Source organism: Ornithodoros turicata, chromosome 1 (genome assembly GCF_037126465.1).
Source record: "Ornithodoros turicata isolate Travis chromosome 1, ASM3712646v1, whole genome shotgun sequence".
NCBI lineage: Eukaryota > Metazoa > Arthropoda > Arachnida > Ixodida > Argasidae > Ornithodoros > Ornithodoros turicata.
In genome coordinates, this window is record NC_088201.1 from 17181116 (window position 1) to 17197112 (window position 15997).

The 15997-nt window shown below is 45.7% G+C and overlaps 1 protein-coding gene and 2 long non-coding RNA genes across 8 annotated transcripts in view; 2 read left to right on the forward strand and 1 right to left on the reverse strand.

Annotated features, from left to right (window-relative positions):
* Positions 1–15997, reverse strand: part of LOC135377543 (protein slit-like) — a 268615-nt gene that overhangs the window by 101472 nt on the left and 151146 nt on the right. The window lies entirely within an intron of this gene.
* The window catches only part of LOC135377547 (uncharacterized), an 87328-nt gene that overhangs the window by 26917 nt on the left and 44414 nt on the right, over positions 1–15997 (forward strand). The window lies entirely within an intron of this gene.
* Positions 5424–14861, forward strand: LOC135377546 (uncharacterized). Its single transcript, XR_010418123.1, has 3 exons — positions 5424–5545; positions 14398–14493; positions 14640–14861. It is a non-coding gene; the product is annotated as an uncharacterized LOC135377546 (long non-coding RNA).

Sequence of the window (15997 nt, forward strand, 5' to 3'; positions counted from 1 at the left end):
TGTCTCCCCTCGCTAATTTAGGCAGGAAGCCGATACGAATGACAACTTGCAGGCGCCTGCAAGTACCTTCAAATAAAAAGAAAAAATCTGGTTGAATTTTTATTAACTAAGGCGCTCTCATTTGCAGGCGGTCCCAATTATCATGCACCAACATTAAATGACGGAGCGCTGTACGCGAATGAAACCAACAGAATAGTGTCAGCAGTCGTGTATCCTAGTTACCAGCATTTTTCGTCGTGTCTGGTTAATTAGCTAACGATAAAACTATAAGAAAAAGATACCACGTGACAACGGACACTGCAATCCCGGCGCGCGGGAGCTTTGTCACGCGGTGTTTCTTTATATTTCGCGGGCTTTCTGTTCAGAAGGGAAAAAAAAAAAAAAACAGAAAAGAAGTCACACAACGTGTGCCTTGTTGGAAACATCTTCGTCGTGCATTTATTTTTAATTGACATCTGGAGCCTTTAACCAATATTTTGAAACATTAATAGTGAGTCTTATTACATTAACCAATCAGGCGTAATGAAGAAAAATCAACAACAATGGCTACGACACACGTACGACTGCTAATAACATTGAGTTGATCCATGGAGAACACAGCTTGAGCTTGGGCAACACACAAATAAGAAGGACACAGACGATTAACTGTTTGCTTATTTGTTTACTGCTCAGGCTGTGTTCTCCATGGATCTCGTTCACCAGCTGGCCTGCGTCTATGCCATCCCCTCCATTCAGTTGTTGACTCTCTCTATCTTTCTCACTCTGTTTTAAATTTTAAATCTTGGCGCATGTTACAATTGGCACACCCAGTACGTATCTATAGTGTGTAAAAGAGAGATACGTGTGTGAGATCCAGACCAGCGTGACGCGATGGCGACAAAAAAAAAAGAAGAAGAAGAAAAAAGGGGGGGGGGGGGCGGTCTGCCTGCCAGAAAGGCGGCAAGGTGCCCTAAAACAAAAGACAGATAGGAATAAATTAACACACACACAAGACACGGAAATGTCCCGTACCGGGCAGTGAGGCGTTCACATGTTGACTTGTTCTGTGAGTACGCTCTAAAAACAGAACTTCACCGCATAGCACGCTGTGCGCCAACCATTGCCACAAATGATATAGGGTTATCGCTTGTGATTCGAAGAGAGAAAGGGGCGTACGCCTTTTTGTGGCAATTTATTGTCACAAAAAGGCGTACGCCCCCCCTCCCCCCTCTCGTCCAATCACAAGCGGTAATTATCATTCGTGGCAATGGTTGGCGCACAGCGTGCTATGCGGTGAAGTTCTGTTTTGAAAGTGTACTCTTTGTCGTTAAATGACTCCTATGAGGTGACTTTCCTTCGTGAAGTCCAGTAGAATCCTTTAGGTTTTTCGTTAGGTTTAGGTTCGTGTCGAAACTGGTCCGTTGGGGCAGATTACATATTCCAGCAATGGTGCTGGGTGACCCGGGTCTTCAAATTTTCCGTCAGACGTCTTCTTTTGTGTTCTTATTTTGTGCAATGAAGCAATATGTGTTCAACAGTTTCTTGCGCGTCGCAAGAGGTGCATGCCTTAACTTTAACAAGAGACCAGCGATAAGGATAAAATTGAAACAAGTTGGTTTAGTCCGTTGGCGTTCATCTTGATGCCATGACAAATCGTTGTGATGAAAACTTCTCCGGGAAAGGCCTGGACCTAAAACGCCGGCTTTATATTGAAGAGGCGCGAAGAATGCACTGATGGCATATTTTGCGCTATTCCCAATACACCCATCGACCGTGTCGATCCGGCGCGCCTTACCGAGACTTACACGACGGCCGCTATAGCATGCACATTCCTTTCACAGCCTTTCGGGAATCCTCGAACGCCTTCGACGGAAAAGGGCTTACGCTTCTCGTGGGATGGATCAGCCTTATGAAATTCTTGAAAAGCCTGTACCTTCCACAAGAAGCAAATATCGTATTAGCCCCACTGATGCGATTTCGGAAGATGACCAAGCGAACTAAAAAGACTACATCGTTCCAATTTATCTCCACTGCGTAATCAAGATTTCGAAGCACGCACACATTGTCACGCGTGCAGTCGTAATGTCAACTACACGGCGGAGATAAAAAGAAAGGAAAAATAAAAGCCGCATAAAACATGTTTGCGGAAGATTCCACGTGTGGCATTAGACGCACCTGAGCAAGCATGTAACTGAAGTGGACCACCGTGTACGGCAAGAGCGCAGCAATTTAACAGTTTCAACATACACACACAAAGAACCGGCGCGTAAAAAAAAAAATGAGGAAGAAGGCGTTTAAGGAAGGCAAGAAAGGAAGACGACGTTCTTCCTGGCCTGCACCATCTGGATGCTCTTAAAATGGACGCCACTCTGGAGTATGCTGACTGCGTCTCACCTCTCAAAGCAGAGTTGGAAGCAAATTTACATCTACAAATGGTTATGACTCTACACTGATGGGTAACAGCCCGTAAGGATGGTATTATAGCCTTTGTCTCGTACTATGCAACGCCTTACAGAAAGGAGAGAGCATTAGAGCTTCTCCATTTGTTCTCATCAGGAACGCGCCCTTCGACCACATTTCCAGCGGAGGGGACCCATAAAATCACATTCCCGGAACTTAGAATTAAGACTGTGCTCTCCCGGTGCCATTTTAAAAGACCGGGAGACTCGGTGCAAATCAAACAAGCAGGAAGACCTATAGCATACACTCTTAAAAATGAACTTCACCGCATAGCACGCTCCTAGCCAACCATAATCTCGAATGATATCGTTATCTGCCCTGATTTGTTGAAAACGGCAGGCGTACGCCTTTTTGTGACAATTATGAACAGTTATGACAGTTGTGACAATTATGACATAAGTGTCACAGAAAAGGCGTCCGCCTCCCGTTTTCAACAAATCAGGACAGATAACGATATCATTCAAGATTATGGTTGGCTAGGAGCGTGCTATGCGGTGAAGTTCATTTTTAAGAGTGTAGGCCTGTCTGATGGCTCCGTCGTCTGATATGAAAGTCTGAGGAGACACCAAAAATCGTCCAGTCATATCCGTTCTACCTGGCTTCAGCACTTGATTGAAAATGCATGAAAGGCAGCGTTCATGCCGAACTACTGACTTCCAAAAGTCTAGAACTTGTCCATCATTTTTACGGGAAAGGCGCTGTGCACGTACAACATTCTGTCCATGTGAACCACCTTCTGGTAGTATACAGGGTGTCCCAGAAAACGTGTCATTGAATTATAATAAAAAAACTACGCCACCTAGAATCATGCGGTCAACAGCATTTGTTCTGATTAGGTTTTTGCCACCTCCTAATGTGAATGTCATGTACTCCAAGTTTAATTATGTAAATATTTGCGAACTGATCTCGGAAATTTGCCAAGTAAAGGTCACTTTTTTACCCCACCACACTCTTAAAAATGAACTTCACCGCATAGCACTCTCCTAGCCAACCACCATCTCGAATGATGTCGTTACCTGCCCTGATTTGTTGAAAGCGGGAGGCGTACGCCTTTTTGTGACACTTATGCTGTTCATAATTGTCACAAAAAAGGCGTACGCCTCCCGTTTTCAACAAATCAGGGCAGATAGCGATATCATTTGAGATGATGGTTGGCTAGGAGCGTTCTATGCGGTGAAGTTCATTTTTAAGAGTGCAGTATGAAGAGCGTGCCGAATTCACTCAAATTCACGATAATTCACAGTGATATTCACGGAGTATCCCATCGGGAAAAATAGCCGAATATCATGCTTTTCGGAGCACCGGACCATAGCGCGCGATGACTTTTTGAGCGCAATCGCTCTCAGTGGGACGAAAGGAGGTTCCGAAGCCAGCCCACAGAGTGATAGTAGAAAAAGTAACAGTTCCTAAAATTGGGAGAGGGAAAGCATTACCCCAGCGAAAGTCGGACGTGATAAGCCGTGCCTGTTTTATCTCTTTCTGCGATGTCGGGGAGGGCTGGGTTTCCAACCTCCTTTCGTCGGACTGAGAAAGATTGCGCTGAAAAATTCATCGTGCGCTATTCTGTGCGACCTCCGTAGAGCATGATGTTCGGCTATTTTTTCCGATGGGATAGCTCCTGAATGTCAATTATCATTAATTTGACTAAATTAGACACGCTCTTCACATTGGTTGGGTAAAAAAGTGACCTTTACTAGGCAAATTTCCGACTTAAGCTCGCAAAAATTTACATGATTAAACTTACGTTACACGACATTCACATGAGGAGGTGGCAAAAACCCAGTCAGAACAAATGCCATTGACCGCATGACTCTAGGTGGTGTAGTTTTTTTTATTATAATTCAATGGCACGTTTTCTGGGACACCCTGTATACCGGGTGTCTCAGTTAAACCTCCGGGCTAAATAATTCGCGAACGGGTGCACCAATCGAATAACTTTCTTTTATACAAGTATCCGTCCCATCCCACCTACAAGCCGCCCACTGTGTGAATAAGTACGAGGCGCTCATTATTCAAATAAAAATTCAAATGAGTTTCTTCAAAATCATAACTTCTAAAGCAACACGCCGTCGGCATTAAAATGAGTACTACCCCTTATGGGACCTTCGGGGGACACCTTTTAAAGAAACATCTGCCACCGAAGCGGGTCATTTGTTGCAGTAATTAATTGGTTTCGGTTTACAAATAAATTTTTGTCGGGGCTGGTCGCGGTGAAGCGCAAAAAGACGCTCTTTCACTCCCTTATCCACCAATGAATTGCGTGTTCTTGAGCTTACTTCGCAATGGGGAGTGCTGAAGAAAAAAATGGGAAGCATGTGATATCAAGGTACTATGTGATTAACTGGTGTTTCGTCCGTGCGATCATAACAGAGAAAAGGGCGCATATCAGTCAGATAAGCGGAGTGCGGACTGGCGTGGCCTGTCTGGCACTGTTACCTTTTCTTCAGCACTCCCCGTTGCGAAGTAAGAACAAGAACACATAGTTCATTGGTGGATACGGGAGTGGAAGAGCGTCCTTTGCGCTTCACCGCTATCAGCCGCGACAAAAATCTGTAAGCCGAAACCAATTAATTACTGCAACAAATGACCCGCTTCCGGGGCAGATTTTTCTCTAAAAGGTGTCCACTGAAGGTCCCAAAAGGGGTAGTACCCATTTTAGTGCCGACGGCGTGCTGCTTTAGAAGTTATGATTTTGAAGAAACTCATTTGAATTTTTATTTGAATAATGAGCGCCTCCTACTCATTCACATGGTGCGCAGGCTGTAGATGGTATCGAACAGATATTTGTAAAAAAGAAAGTTCTTCGATTGGTGTAGCCGTTCGCGAATTATTTAGCCCGGGGATTTAACTAAGACATCCTGTATACTATACATGCCAAAAGTCGGCCGCTTAATAAACGAATGGCATTTCTAACAAACGTGTTGTTCCCACGGGCGTCAAATGCTAATGTAGTAATAGATCCTTCTCGTTTGTGATGTATAGGTTGTGGCAAGCGAGCACAGTACAACTACGGGAGGTACACGGTTTGGTTGTCTGTCTCCCTTGTGCATGAGGCATACCCAGGAGAGAGCCATGGTGTAAAGGTAGCATCCATTACCCAAAACAGGTGGGTCTATAGGTTCTAATAGTTGCGTCAGCACCTTTTTTTTTTTTTTTTTTTTCTGAGTTATCTTTTGTTGGGCCCGGAAGAAGAGAAAAACAGCCTCTGTTCGGAATATCGGCGGCTCTCGACCTGAGGCTCTTCCCTTAACACTTCCTTACCGGTTCGCTAAATTTTCTACTTTTCTTTGGACATATCATTGGGTATACCATTGCTTCATCTTATGTTATGTGCGCATAATGAACTGTATATGAAAGTGGCGTGGTGTAACGGGAGCATCCAAGACCGGAAATCAGGGGGTCTAGGTTCGAATCGAGGTGTCAGCACCTTTCCTTTTCTTTGCTTTTTTTTTATTTCGTGTTAGCGCCGCGAAGCAACTGTGGCTATGAGCGGCGTACAGACGTGGACAGATGAAGAGAGGACAGCAGGAAGGAGTGGGGGACAGGGGGGTCAGTATGCGTCCTGGGCCGACTTCAGGGGGAACTGTGCCGACATTCGTCTGGAATATCTTCGGAAAACCCAGGGAAAACCTCAGATAGCACAGCCGGTGACAGGATTCGAACCCGTGTCACCTCCCAGTCTCGGCGTGGAAAGCGATCATCCTAACCACTATGCCACGGGAGCTGTTTTTTCTTTTTTTTCTTTCTTTCTCTTCGTTGTTATATGAATTTTATTGTTTCTTGGGCGTTGGAGGCTTATGTGTTTGTGTCGCCCCTGTTTGTAGCTAGCTCGGCTAGTAACTGTCGCAACGCATGAGCAAAATTGTGCCGGCTTAGCGCTTCAGAACCTTAAAGTGTACGGGAAGAACTTGTTGAGCTTTGGACGCGAAATCGGTAAACATGTATTTAGCAACACACTATCGTACTCTGGCGGGCCACTTTTTCGCAGCACCCTCGGAGTTCCCTAAACAGTGTATGCTTACAATAAAATGGATACTGTTAGGTTGTACACTATTACTCTACCGTGGATTGTCATGTGCCTTAAGTATTGTAACTGGGAGAAACGCTGCAGTGCTTTATGCACAAGAATATCTGCATATCAACTATACCTACGAACACTCATAGCATAGCATAATAATATATAGCATCACCCAAACTGTTTACGCTCTCTATTTTTATTTTCGCACCCGGACAAAATCAATCCAAACTCTTTAAGCCGGATATGCGACGACTGCATATATTCCGCGCAACAATTCTTGCCAGCAAGGTTATTTATCGACCAAAATGCGTTTACAGGCACCGCATGCATATTCAAATCGATGCCTGAAAATGGCGGTGTCAGGTCACAGGTGTCAGCTGTTGTCCACAGGCATTCCACGATCCGACAAGAATTGCATTATATACTTCGTCTCCTTCCACCGTGACATTGATCGGCATGAAACGAAAGAATAGAAATTAACATACATTGATAGACCTGCAGATACGATGTCCTTTGCCTCCACATCGATTTGCTGACATCGCGGTCATTCCCCTGCTAGCATAACTGCAACGGGGTAGCCAGTTTATGGATGAGTTCGTCTGTATTCATGAATCTCCGCAGAGATCTTGTCACGGAAACCAAGAACTGAGTTAGCGAAGGTCGCAGGTCGTTATAAGGATACTGGGTGTTCCTTAGCCTTATCTTGATGCGACCCGCGTATCGAGGCATACGATGTACAGCGTGTATTATGTACGCGCATACGTGACAGACGTCTCAGGGCTTTTCCGCACATAATGGCGTGACAATCAGCACCCTTGTATAGAGCGAAAGGAATGTCTTTCCATCTGGGCATTTATTACCTGCTGAATCAAAAGCGCTCATCATCTCTGCCGTCGTATGTTGCAAGGAGCCAACTATATCATGTCGTGACATTTACTGAGAATTACAACGTAGGGTGACAGAAAGCTAGTGCAGCACAGCGGTAGATTTATTTCCGACATACTTGCCAGTTGGAACGTTTTTGAGGCCGAATGATTGCAGGAAAGGGTAAAATGGCTCAAATTCTATAAGATGAGCTGGTTAAGGCAATGGGCTTAAAGCAGGATCTGGTTGTTTGAAGTGTCACGTGAAATGATAGAAGCGTCTTCGGTCGCTACGTATAGGTATTCGGCTGCTTCCGTCACCTCTTCGATTTTTGGCGAAGCATTCTAGTTCTTTCGAGAACAAGGAACAGAGAAAACGTGCGCGTCTGAACTAGTCAACAGCGTTCAGCAAGTGAGTTCAGCAAACTGCCACAAGGAATCTGTTACCAGAACTTTCTGCGTTGCAGGCATCTGACATGTAAAACCCTCGTCCTATATATGTGACTCGGTGACCACGGCCTGGTGCATAACCCCCACCTTATAGGTTCACGCGCTTTGCGTACATCTGTTTACTGGCTATATGTCTCTGCATGCCAGCGTCTGAATAATTGCACCAATTAAAATTGTGTCGCCACAGATTGCTGTCTGAAGAAGTCGCGCAACATGTTATGCAATGCAATGACATATACAGCGCGTTTTTTAAATCATAATTTATAGTTTGTTTATAAAAAAAGCTATGAGAGCAGCACAGATGTCGTTTTTGCAGCCGAGTTATACGACCAGGCGGATATGCTCTCGAAGAGAGTATTTAACTACAAAATGACTAAATATCTAAAATCCATGATTAACTCTTTAATTAGGGGATTCGGGGCAAAAGCGAGATAGCAGGATGGGAGACAATCCTCTCTGAAAGTCATTCCATTTTTTTTTAATCCTGAAACGCGCACATGCGAGACCGGGCCTATCGGGAGCGCAGGGAGGACAGCGCTTATTCCACGTCAGAGGGTCACGTGGTTTGGAGCGATGGAGATTATTGGAGTAGGTGCTGATTGGTGCTAACCTGCTGGCCAAACCTACCGCTTTGCGGCCCAGACAAGCCTCCGCGGCGAAGGTTATGCGCTAGCGAGGAGCGCGGTTTTGGTTTCGGCTCATTTGCATAGCGAAATAGACAACTTCAGAAAATCCCAATGCTCCTTGCGCAAGCGTTGCATCCTGGGAGATTACTGGAATGAACTGTCCACGTTTTGTTTTCGCTGACCTCGACTCCTCGTGGACAATCGGACGAGAGAGAAGGAACCGAAACATCTTGGAGACCTTCTCCTCCTTTGTTACCAGCAAGTTCCCACAGTTCAAAGCGGCGCTAAGCTCTCTGGGATTTTCTGAAGTCATCTATTCGGCGATGGACATTTCACGGCACGCGCTCGTTTCAAACGTTCGTGTCACCAGTGTTGGAATTATCCCAACTAGGACTACGCAGGGGCGAGTTTGACCATGGAGGGAGTGAACGAAGGAAGGTAGGTTTATTCACGCACAGAGGCGTGGTGCGTGGGCGACAGCAGCTGCGTAACTTAATCGTCGTTACTCTGCATGCAAGCTCTCGACGATGATTGTCTCCCACTCTGCTATCTCGCTTTTGCCTGAAACTCCCCAATTATATGGTTAATTATTGAATTTTAGGTAATTAGTAATTTTGTAGTTACATACTCTCTTCGAGAGGATGTCCGCATGGCCGTATAACTCAACTACAAAAACGGTTTGTATGCTTCTCTCATAGCTTTTTTATTTAAAAAAGAATCTGTAAATGATAAAAAAACACCCTGTTTGTAACGTCCACGATTTGAACCTACCTTATAGAAATGTATAAGGAACCATGAAAAGAATAACACGAAAGCTCCACAAAGAATGGTGGAAACATTACAGGCGTACTCATGCTTAATTTACTTGTTACAATAATATTTTCCCAGTCAGTGGAAGAACAGTGCGCCGCATCAAACGATAACAATACCAACCGATTCCTGCCGATTATCTCAGAAATACAAATAACAGAGTACACTGGCACGAAGGCAACCGAATCGCGGAAATTGCTCTGCATACTGATCAATCGTCAGCGTGCATCACTGGGTTCGTATGCAGCAGCACGCTGACATATCTATCCTTAGGCACACTGTCTAACCTGCACATTAATTCATCGACAAAGGGTAGAAATCGGCGACAAGCGAGGTTAATGCGAAAAGTCATTTGTCGACACGCCCGACACATGGCCTGGGCGGATACGTAAAAAGAGATGTAAGGTCAGGGTGGCTTCAGAGGATGTCTTCAAACGAAGCTGTCATTAGCACGACCTTCCTTCTGTCCATACTGGTGACAGTGAGCACCGAAACGAATGGGGATAGAGTTATCCCCGATAATTGTTACAGCGTTACAGCACAGACGCGTATAGCTAATGCCAACATGCGGGACGCTTCGAGGTCAAACGGAAGGTTGGTTGTTACGCACATCGCTCACATGCAAATGAGACTACTCATAGATACGGTGATACGTCTCTTGCGTGTTTTTAGCTACATATATCGATCTATCATGCACTGTGACCAAGATGTATCATATATGCTTGCACCCAGAGATTCTGCCTCCGTTTCAGGTTCGTGTCGGTGGCTCTGTGTCAAACGCATTGCTTGATGTGCATGTATGCAAACCAACTCCTTCCCCATTTCACATCTGCGTCCGGTGGGCAGCAACTATACGACGGGCAAGATTTGCCACCTCAGACAGTAAGGGGTGTGAACAGATATTTGTTTGCCAGCCCTCCGAACTTCGTAAGCAAGAATTGTTGTCTGGCACTCAGATGATTTCTGGACTTGGACTGGTTCAGGTCACGACTTTTCCATCATCTGGTGTTCAACGGTGCGCAGGATAGAAACGAGCCTGTGCGGGTTCGCCAAAAATGCAGGATGGTACCGGGAGCATTCCCAGTGAAGGCCGCGAAAAATGCTCGTGTGCTTGATGCTGTGGGTAGGTAGTTCCGCTAGACTACCCCAATTCTTGGGCATGGGGGTCGCACACCGGTCCCTCTCCAATAGCGCCATTGTCTTTCGTTTCCACTTATCAACCCATTCCCCAGGTGACTTAAACTGCCAGCAGGCGGACCGCGTCCCCCCCCCCCCCCTTTCTCTATAAACAGAACTTCACCGCATAGCACGCTCTGCGTCAAACATTACCACGAACGGTGGAGTTGTCGTTTCTGATTCGTAGACATAGGAAGGCGTACGCCTTTTTGTGTCAATTTGGATATATAAGTGACACAAAAAGGCGTATGCCGCCCTTTCTCTTCGAAGCGATAACCGTATCATCGTGGCAATGGTTGGCGCAGAGCGTGGGTTACGGTGGAGTTCTGTTTTTAGAATGCATACTGTCACTTATAGAACTCTGTAACCACACTCTTAAAAATGAACTTCACCGCATAGCACGCTCCTCGCCAACCATAGTCTCGAATGATATCGTTATCTGCCCTGATTTGTTGAAAACGAGAGGCGTACGCCTTTTTTGTGACAATTATGAACAGCATAAGTGTCACAAAAAAGGCGTACACCTCCCGTTTTCAACAAATCAGTGCTGATAACGATATCATCCAAGATGCTGGTTGGCTAGGAGCGTGCTATGCGGTGAAGTTCATTTCTAAGAGTGCAGGCAAATGACAACACCTTGCGTAGTGCTGGTCTCTCCGAAGAACGAACCACTGTTCGCCTCGGTATTTACTACTTGTTCCACTGCAAGCAACAGGACATTGCAACGTCCTCTGTAACGTTCCAAAACAAAAATAAAAAGCGGGCGTCATCTAGTTCCTGTCCATTCCATTCACCACGGCTTATGCACTTTCCATGAGAAAGGAAGCGTACCGCATCTTTCTATCCCGTACAATGCATTCTCTCGCGAGCGAGACCTGTGAACACCGTACGTGGCCTCAATTTATATGCAAACTCACAGCAACTTGCAGAAAGCGTATACGCAAACTAGACCCGACCAATCAGACGGCGGCATTGCTCGTGGGACACCCAACAAGTTGGCGCCTCATTCAGCGGCTTCCTAGCGTGAACTAAGTGGCCCGCTCAGCCGCACAAGGGCGAGTCCACAAACGAATCTTCGCCTTCTATGGCTCATTTAATTAAAATTAAAATGCGCCAACGCGCTCGCAAATGGAATTTCCCCGACGAAGGATCACAAGCGCGTTATTCAATCGTCTACGCAGGTCGGCCGTATGTCGGATGCGTTTAAAACGGCGGGATAGCCAGCATTCAAATTGTTTCAACGTTATAAAATGAATGCGAATTGTGTAGTACACTGTATGATAGTGTGTGGCTCTTCCAAGCCACTAACACACGGAGGAATGTAAAGAAAAGGGTAAGAAAATTGAAATTAAATTATCTGGTTCTTCATAACCTTGCCAAGGATGTCGAACTAAGTTAACCCTAATTTATTTGAATGTCGTATAAAGTGTTGGAAGTCATGAAATAACCCACGGTAGTGGTAACATTTTCTTGAGTCTGAGGAATACGACACGGACTGGAAACACAGCCCGTTCGTGTCATTTTCCTGCGACTCAAGGAAATGTTACCACTATCTAATGTACACCAGCTCGCTTGTGCCCTTTTATTTTGTTCTACGAAATAACTCTCTTTACACAGTACTTCGCTTCCATGACCGCACCGTGTTTCTTTATTCTTTTTCTTTTATTCACGATATTTTGAGCAGAGGATTGTTCTGAGGTTAAAGAGACGTGAAATTTAAAAGACCTCCTCTGCATATCTCACCTGAGAAACCTATCTACGCAGTAACCTTCAGCCCTGATCGAGCTTGCCCTGGTCGTATTTGGAAAAGGTGAAGGGCACCTAGGCTATATATCCAGACCTCTAAACTCGGAGCTCTCGGTGCCCTTTAGCAAGGCGGGCCGAGGTGAGGAACTCGGCGGCCAAAAAACACTCGTAAATTGGTTTCCCCCCGGGGAGAATCCTCACGACAGATATGGCAAACGATTGTTTCCAGGAATAAATAAACCCCGAGGGGGGACCTCAGGTCGAACGGTAGCTGCGGAAGACTTTGCCGCTCTTAGTGCGGCACCAAAACCCCACAACCAGATGCCCGGGTTTCCTTACATGTTGCCATATGTAGCGAAAAGAAACCGCGTCTCACGTACTTCTTGCTCGCGTCATGCAGCATGGCACGGGTTCCAAGGCGTTGGGTAGCAGTGACGAAGGACAGCATGGGACCCACGTGGTTGGACCTAAACACGAGCTGCGCTGCTTTGAATCGAACATTGTTAATATTTACACGGGTTCCTGCGTTGTGGGAAATGGAAACGAGGGTAGGTAAAAACAATCGCGTTCTCTGGACCGCTGTGATTCAGCTGTCTTCCGACTATGATATATTGTCATAAAAAAAGAAGGGACAGGCACACCGTCAACACCACCTAGATAGAGAAAGCCTGCTTACTCGTCGCCGTGACGTAACAACTAATAGTCAACCAATGAGGATCGTGTTTTGAACGGCCGTAGCCAATCGCGACCGTGCTTTCAGCGGTCGTAGGCATGCAGACGAGCCATCGTCAGCCGCATGGGCATCCACTGTCGTCTGCGAGTAAATGAACGCCCCCGCATGCTAAATGGGAAAATGAAACGGTCCCATATTTTTCTCAAGACTGATTTTCTGAAGAGCGCATTCTACGTTCAGCCTAGGTACAAATTTGCGAAGTTAGCTACAAACATTTGAGAGTTCTCGAACTAGCAGAATGGCGAATCGCTGTAGCAGGCTAATTCCAGCGAATTTCGAACAAGCGAGGAACCTGACCATCTCCAATTTTTTTTTTTAATATATGCTTCAGGGGACGGGAAATGATGAAAAATTCGTCTATATTTAAGCCCCAATCTTCAGCCATTTTCGAGGAAGAGGGGGAGAAAGAAACTGGTCGAAATGTGACCCAGTCATTTCAAGCTACTTTGAGGGCTTCTCAATTGAGAAGTATGCGGTCCTAAGAGTCACAGTATTTTTCACCTGCTCACTGCTACATGGACAACACGCTATCTTCTTCCTACCCATTTGTAACTGAAACTTTTATCGTAAAAAAATGGCAAAGTCGCAAGAAAACGCGAACAACGGCGTTTTTCGGAGCCTTTTTTTACTGACGCCGTTTATCGGAGAATAATGAAACCTACACCATTCATTTCGTCATTGCATGCCCTATGTGGTGATACCATTTTCATTCTTCTAGTGTTAATCTGCTAGAAGCAGATTGTAACAATCCCACAGGCGGTATCGCGATTTAGCTGTATTTCGGCCGGCGCTAGCAAAAAATGGCCACCAAAAAGTTGCCGCGATTTTTTTTTATGTTGCGCAGAAACCCTTTCCTAACACACAGAAAAAAAATTGAGATTCGTATTCCATTTTCGGTGACGCTACGATTTTTTTAAAGTGACAGTGTGCACGCGCGCTGCGCGCTGCCCCTAGGCGGTACTCTCCCGCAGCTGGTCGGCGTTATACGGTCGCCAAGGGCGGACGCGGTTCGGAGAGATCAAGTGAAAAACATGGTTATGGCTCAGAGCAACGCACTTTTAATTTGTATAACTCTGGAAAACACAGGATGAGAACAAAGGTGGGATATCTGCTTGAGTCTTCTTCAACTTTGCACTGTTGGGAGCCTCACTTTCCTTTTCCCACACGTAATGAGAACGAAGGCCGAGCACTGGACATACATTCTTCCACTCATCTTCTTTTTGTTGCCTGAAGGTTTTCACACCTTCCGAAGGAAGTTGCAATAAAGTGTAAAGTCACATTTTTGACATGTTTTGACACGACGGTAGTGAACTTACACGCGTTTCGTATTGCTTCCGTTGCTGGAGAGCGCAAATTGAAAATTGTTGCAGCATGTTTGACAACACCTCCGACTCCGTCACAGGCGTTCTTTCCATGACCTGGAGCTGAGAAAAGCCACCTCTTTACAGTTGTGTTGCGTCCGAGCTCATAGTGCTGAAATCTGTTTTTGAAATGCGCACTGGCCCCATCAGAGATGTATACAGCGCTTCCATGCAGGGGTTCGTGGTCCTCCATATGTTCTTCGATCTTGAGAAGAGAAAGCAATGCTGCTGCGCTGTCGTGCCGGGTGTCGTTGGACACAACAGCATAACAGTGAGTTGAAGTTGACGTAGTAGCCATACATGTGAATATCGAAACTTGAGTTTTGTGTCAGAGGTAGCTCTGAACTTCCTTGGGCAGGATAGCTGTCCAATTCTCTGAAAAGTCGAAGTGAAATACAACGTGTCCTGGCTTTACAGAACACTTCTCCTTTCGGCCCGCTTCTTTCTGGACCTTCCTGATGTGGTCATCGCTGATATAGGAGCACCCACTTTCTAATTACTTCAATGAAGTTGCGCGCAGTTAATGTCCTCCTCAGCAGGCCTCTTTCCTCCCATATTGCGAAATCAATTTCTTGGTCATCTTGGATGCCCAGACTTTCTTCAGTAAGTGTTTCTGTACCTGGACACTGTTCGCAATCCCCAGAAAGACATTCTTCGCAGTTTCCATCACCGATTGACATGCTCATGATCCTTTGCGTTCAGCTCGAAGCTTGCACAGTACGTGGATATGCATTCCTCTCTGCATGGGTTAATACTAACCCACTTGGGGCGGATGGAGTAAAATTTGCTCAAGCTAAGTGTTATGTCTGGATACTTGTTCCTAAATTTTCTGTAGGCTTCGCGGATTGCACAAGTCATGTACCTCTTAGCTTTTGTGAGTTTCTGGCCTCCTTCTTTAACGTGCACGACGTCTCTTGATCCTGGGCTCTGAACGTGCAGTCCAGCACATCCACCGTATAAAAGCTCGTTGCTGCCGCCAAATCATCTTCCTTCAGAGGATTGCGCTGGTACGGATCAGGCAATGCCCACACATCTTTTTCCGCGACCAACTTCTGTGACTTCTTAATCATGTACCAGGTTGTATCGATGGTGTCAGCGAATCGGATATGAGCCATAATCGCGTTTTTAACGTGATTTCTCTGAATCGCGTCCGCCCTTGTCGTCCGTAACGCCGACCAGCTGCGGGAGAGTACCGCCCAGCAGCAGTGCGCAGCGCGCGTGCACACTGTCACTTTAAAAAAGCGTAGCGTCATCGAAAATCAAATACGAATCTCTTTTTTTTTTCTGTGTGTTAGGAAAGGGTTTCTGCGTCACATATAAAAAAATCGCGGCAACTTTTTGGGTGCAATTTTTTGCTAGCGCCGGCCGAAATAGAGCTAAATCGCGATACCGCCTGTGGGGTTGTTACAATCTGCTTCTAGCAGATTAACTCTAGAACATGGTATCACCAGATAGGGCATGCAATGACCAAACGAATGGTGTAGGTATCATTATTCTCCAATAAACGGCGTCAGTACAAAAAGGCTCCGAAAAACGCCGTTGTTCGCGTTTTCTTGCGACTTTGCCATTTTTTTACGAAAAAAGTTTCAGTTACAAATGGCTAGGAAGACGATAGCGTGCTGTCCATATATCAGTGAGCAGGTGAAAAATATTGTGGCTCTTAGAACCGCATACTTCTCAATTGAGAAGCCCTCAAAGTATCTCGAAACGACTAGGTCACATTTTGAGGCTTAAATATAGGCGCATTTTTCATCATTTCCCGTCCCCTGAAGAAT